Below are 6,180 nucleotides of genomic sequence, written 5' to 3'. Positions count from 1 at the left end.
CTAGACTTGAGTCCATTCGCATCTTACTTGCATATGCTAATCACCATGATATCACCTTGTACCAAATGGACATTAAAAGTGCTTTTCTAAATGGTGAAATTGAGGAGGAAGTATATGTTAAGCAACCTCCCGGCTTTGTCAATCCTAAGAAACCTAATCATGTTTACAAACTTCACAAAGCCCTTTATGGTCTTAAACAAGCACCTAGAGCATGGTATAAATGCTTGACCAAGTTCCTTATTGAAAAAGGTTTTGAAATTGGTAAAATTGATTCTACTCTCTTTACTAAAAGGGTTAATGGAGAACTATTTGTGTGCCAAATCTATGTTGATGATATTATATTTGGTTCAATTAACCCTCATTTTAGTGAGAAGTTTGGAAAGCTAATGTCGGAGAAGTTTGAGATGTCTATGATGAGTGAACTCAAATTCTTTCTTGGTTGCAAATTAAGCAAACTAAGGAAGGTACATTTGTTTCTCAAACAAAGTACACCAAGGACTTATTCAAGAAGTTCAATATGCAAGAATGCAAAGGTATGTCTACACCCATGCCTACTAGTGGACATCTTGATTTGACCAAAGATGGTGAACCCGTTGATCAAAAAGTTTACCGCTCTATGATTGGTTCATTGTTATATCTATGTGCCTCTCGTCCTGATATTATGCTAAGTGTGTGCATGTGTGCACGATATCAAGCGGCCCCTAAAGAGTGTCATCTTAAGGCTGTGAAAAGGATAGTGAGATACTTAATACACACACCAAATTTTGGCATTTGGTATCCTAAGAGGTCTTCTTTCGATCTTGTTGGCTACTCCGATTCGGACTATGCCGGAGACGAGGTTGATAGAAAGTCCACTTCGGGTACTTGTCAATTTCTTGGTAGATCTCTTGTGTCTTGGTCCTCCAAAAAACAAAACTCGGTATCCTTATCCACCGCCGAAGCGGAATATATTGCTGCTGGATCATGTTGTGCTCAATTACTTTGGATGACCCAAACTCTTAAAGATTATGGGATATATGTGAAACATGTTCCATTGCTTTGTGACAATGAAAGTGCTATTAAGATTGCTCACAATCCCGTGCAACATTCTCGAACTAAGCATATTGAAGTTCGTCATCATTTCATTCGAGATCATGTTGCCAAAGGGGACATTGATCTAAAGCATGTTCGCACCGACAAGCAATTAGCGGCACCAAACCGCTTGATGAGAAAGTCTTTTGCCGTTTGAAAGGTGAATTGAACATCATTGATGCTTCAAACTTGGAGTAGAAACTCCATTTGGATACATGCAAGGGATGAGTCTTTGACTAATCCTTGATAATTCTTTCATGATGCTATCTATATGTCTTGGATATATTTGCACCCTTGCATGCTATCTAACCCTTGTAGGTACTTGAATGAATTTAAATTCATGACTAGTAAGATGCCCGTGCTACGCTACGGAATCACAAAAGAATAAAAAAACATAAGAATGTACCGAGACATTGATCAAATCGATGTCATATAGTTGCGGAATCACAAAAGATACAAAAAACACAAGAATGTACCAAGACATTGATCAAATCGATGTTATAGTAGTTGGTAGGTACACATCTAGCACAATCAAACATGCGGTTTCCAACCAATGAAATCCTTCCTATAAGCCAAACATTTAGATCATATACCGACTTCTCGTTGGACCTACAAAAAATGGAAAATTAGCAACATAAATATTTGCAAATGATGTAGGTCAAATAGTAATCAAATAACTACTGGAAAACAACTGAGCAAAAGTTGACAAAATGTTAAACTGCCAGTGCCCACAAGCACACATATTCCTTAAACTAAAATACATCTACTCACAACCAGACTGGGCTGAAATGCTAAACTACAGAATTTATTCTAGCGGTTGTTGCCTCGCAACCACGAAATAGTAGTCAACATAAACACAACGGTATCCTTTTTTATTGGGAATCTAAATATGGCAAGACACCATATAATGCACAAAAATCTAATTTGGTCTTGTCATCTCTGGCTCCACTTCGAGCCCTCGGTCTCGTCTCTGACCATGGTATGCAAGCCTACGATATGGTCTGTTTGGTCTAGTATTTGCAAAAGAGTCAGATAGGATTTGCTCTGCCATGGAACTAAACTAATTAAGATGTACTTCTTTAAGAACCATTTTCAATACTTATGCCGGTTAATGTAGGTATATGAGTCTATAGCGATTATTGCAGATTATGTTAATACAGACTAATATATAGCAGACTGGGAAGTTAAAGTACTTGATACAAAGTGTGGGACTCGAGAACTTATCTACTAAATAATACATTTAGTCATCCTTGATCATGATCTCTATTTACCTTGCACCAAATCAGGCCAATTACAAAAGTCTGATAGGTCACAATTGAAAAACGGTCTAGATACTTAATAGCAAATCGGGTACCAACACGAGGGGTAGAAGCTTCTACAAAGAATCAAGAAGGAAGTCTAAATCTGCAGCTCACAAGGTACTGTGCGGACCCATAACCGATTCGTTCTAAACATTTAACAAATCACATGTTTAGGAGAGACCACGGTTTCAATCACACACGTATCTGATACGGATCTCTACTCCAAAAAATGATCAATTTCTTGGATCTGATAGGAGAACCACATAACTTATGGAGGGATGACCATGGTTAGGAGCAGACATAATGGCTCAGGGTAATTGGCATCAGCGCCACCGGGAACGAGCATATGGAAAGATGGTATAAATAAACTTGTTTAAGCATGGCAGGCCATTGGGACAAGTCCTGTTCGGCTTGTTACTGCCGTCGACCACTGTATTATTTCAAGTTGGACCATAAATGGTCGGGTGCAAATTAAGAAACATGCAAGCAGATTGTTTTACCAGGCGGTAAGGTATAGGATACCAACCTTTTTGTTTTCCTTTAGCACATTGTTGGCACGAGGGTTGTAAAATTTGGGGCGTAAGACCTGCTTCTTTCTTGACCTTGTACTTCTTCAGCTTCACACTAAATCCAAGGGTTTCTCCGGGAAACTCCTAAGCTTATCGAATATCTTTTTGACCTGCCATGTAAATCATCGTTTTTCAAAAAATTCAGTAATTTGGTGAGAACAAAGAATCCAAGTGTAGTTGGAGCTGATGTTGAGTATATATGTGCATATGCCTGATGAAGCCATGCGATTTTATATAAAGGGAAATATAACAAACCTAGCTTGGAGAATTTCTGTCTAACCAATTCCTCTAAAACAAGCTGATCCACCACAGAATCAAGTACAGTGAAGTTCCATACGAAGCTGGAATAGGTAGCAAAAATTAGGAGACAACACCTAGGAGAGAAGACAATATATCAAGGGCAGGCATTATCCTCTGTTTCAATGTATCGTAATCCTAAAAGGCCAGCAGAGTTTGAAAAGCATGCCTTTATGGATATTAACATCTTGATTTCCTAGCCTAATCAGCACTAAACCAGAATGCCAGAGAATAAAAAGCTTCAGGCTATCGCCGCAAAAAAAAAGCTTCAGGCTATGTAAAGAATACATTACATTGGTAACTACTCCCTCCGTTCGGAATTACTTGTCTCGGAAATAGATGTATCTAGAACAAAAATACGTCTAGATACATCCATTTTCGAGACAAGTAATTCCGAACGGAGGGAGTACTAACAAGCTACATGGACCACCCAGGTGTTAAGCGGTATTTTCTCCAAACTTAATCCCAAGTTACATATTGTTGGTATATATCAGTGTGTTATTCTAGTAAACCTTGACCATATATATCAACACCCTTTGTTGAAAAAATAAGTGGAAAAGGGACAAATATTATCCTCTGTCCAAATTCTGGTTAAAAGTCACCCAAGATACCAGGGTGAATATTAAACAAAGAAAACCATGTTTTTTTTACCATCTATCAGTAAAATCAGATTATCCAATCAAACTTAACTGCCCCAAAGGAACTACTACTTTACGTTTTTAACTACAACCAATTCACCATTATATGTTCGCTTGTGCACAATCCAAATAATGCAGCCTATTTGGCTGTCATTGTAAACTCAGTGGTTATATCTTATTTGTACAGAAAAGTTGCTGGAATGGAAAGTAAGAAACAATCAATTCTTGCTCTATTCCCAAAACATCCCCAAATACTACGGCAGAAATAGATCTGACTCTTCCTAGTGCATTGAGTTGAGTGTTTACAGGCAGCCAAGCAAAATTACCAATACATTCACACTACTCCCATCCTTGGTTAAGGTCTGGCGGCTAGAGATCTGACCAGAAGTTGTACTCTCTCCGTCTCAAAATAAGTGTCTCAACTTTGTACTATCTCTAGTACAAATTTGTACTAAGCTGAAGACACTTATCTTGGGACGGAGGGAGTATATAAGAGCATTTATATGGGAAGAGGTTAGAGATGCAGAGGAAGTAGTCCAGCATAGCACCTCCACCTCAATCATCACAACAGAACAAGCCGTGGAGCGTGTCGGGGGAGAATAGCAGTAGGTGGTGGCGGCGCCGCCGTGGATGAGCAGCACGCAGCCAACAGCGTACTTGCGGAGATCGGCGTTGGAAGAGGCGGGGACGGCGCAGAGGAGACGGCTATGAGGACGGGGTGGGGGTAAGGCTGCTGCAGGAAACTAGAGGGCAGCGGAGGCGTCGGGGCAATGACGGCGTCGGTGCTCGGCCGCGTACTTGCCAAAATCGATGTTGGGAAGATTGGGAAGGGGGCAGAGCTGCGGAGGAGACGGCGAGGAGGTGGGGCGTCGTGGTTGTGGTCGGCGGTGGGGCATGAGTGTTGGGGTGGATAGCGCCGACACCAACAGCAGCGCGACACCTCTCGAGATCGTTCCACGGACTTCCCGTTTTCTCTCGGATAGACAGATGAGGCAGGGGAGAGATGGGCTGAACAGGAGATACAAAGGAGTCATCTGCAAATGAGGAGGAGTGGCGGGCGGTTTTTTGCAAAATTGCCACAGCTTGCCCAGCTAGCGTTGGATTTAGATCCGATGGTCATAAGTGAAGGATGGCAGGCACACCATCATCACCAACTCACATTTTTATAGGAGTAGAGAAATTGCAACTCACTCATATCTTGAGCAATTTCTATATCACCAAGTCTCTACACAATGGTGGTTGAAGACAAGGAAGCACAAAACTCTTCAAACATATCCTTTGACAAAATCTACATTAAATTTTATGATTGTCATTTTGGATACACAAGTGCTCTTCCTTGCAAAGCTAACCCATGTAGGTAGATGGACTCAAATTCCAAGTGGTGCTCCCAACTCTTGATGAGCTACATCAATCTTGAGCAACCCACACAAGTTCAACTACATGATCAAGATCATCACCATCACCCAAGGTATGTTATTCCATCTTAGAGAAGCTTTACTCAAAGACATGAGTCAAAGTAACTCAACAAGATATGAATACATCAAGATGCTTAAACGAAAAATGGTAACCCCATTTTGAGCTTAACTGATGAGTATGACCTATGATCAAGTGTCCTCACTTGACTCCTAAGTCAATATACTCTAATATAGGTGACTTTGTCGCCGCCCAATTCTAGATGAAGTTCTCTTGTGTTTCTCCGTGCTCTTGCATTTGTCTCATGCATATTTGTTTCCCCTTTCAAAAAAATACTTCATCTAGATTCTTTTCTGTATTTTTTTGTTCTGCATTCTCTGCATCAAATTCCTTGCAAATCTTTCAGCTAGTTCCTTGTAAATCCTTTTGAGATCTAAATTGCCTAGTGAGCTGAGGTGACAAGTGTTTTCTCTGTGATGGACTCGGTCACACCGGTTTGTTTACTTCGGTCCGACCGAATTCTCTCGGTGCCACCGAAGCACACAACTTGGTGCTACCGATTTCACTACAGGAAAGACAACTTGCTACTTATTCCTGCATTCTTTCTGCTCCAGCTCCACTCAATGATTCTTGTCCTCTACCAGCATCACATTCGCTTGCTACTTTGCTTTGTGACTCAAGGACCAAACCCATTGTGACAACAATCCAGAAGGACCCTTCTTGTAAATTGATGTCAAAGGGGGAGAGAGATCACATCAAAGCTTAATCATTCCTTTAGGGGGAGAGAATACTCATTGGGAGAGTGTAAGAAACCCCAGATGATGTCACATGTCTTTAAGAGGGGAAAGACATGTTCATATTTGATTATTTGCATTACCTCTGTTTTTTTCT

General features: G+C 40.6%; 1 long non-coding RNA gene across 1 annotated transcript; it reads right to left on the bottom strand.

Moving 5' to 3' along the window:
• Nucleotides 1–279: 279 nt before the first annotated feature.
• On the bottom strand, nt 280–4,823 carry LOC120976094 (uncharacterized). The gene is made up of 4 exons (XR_005771392.3): nt 4,425–4,823; nt 3,197–3,282; nt 2,899–3,051; nt 280–1,680 (listed from the first exon to the last, which is right to left on the bottom strand). It is a non-coding gene; the product is annotated as an uncharacterized lncRNA (long non-coding RNA).
• Between the last annotated feature and the right edge of the window lie 1,357 nt (nt 4,824–6,180).

Source organism: Aegilops tauschii, chromosome 3 (genome assembly GCF_002575655.3).
Source record: "Aegilops tauschii subsp. strangulata cultivar AL8/78 chromosome 3, Aet v6.0, whole genome shotgun sequence".
NCBI lineage: Eukaryota > Viridiplantae > Streptophyta > Magnoliopsida > Poales > Poaceae > Aegilops > Aegilops tauschii.
Note: the sequence above shows the minus strand (reverse complement) of the source record. Positions and strands in the feature narration are given on the sequence as shown.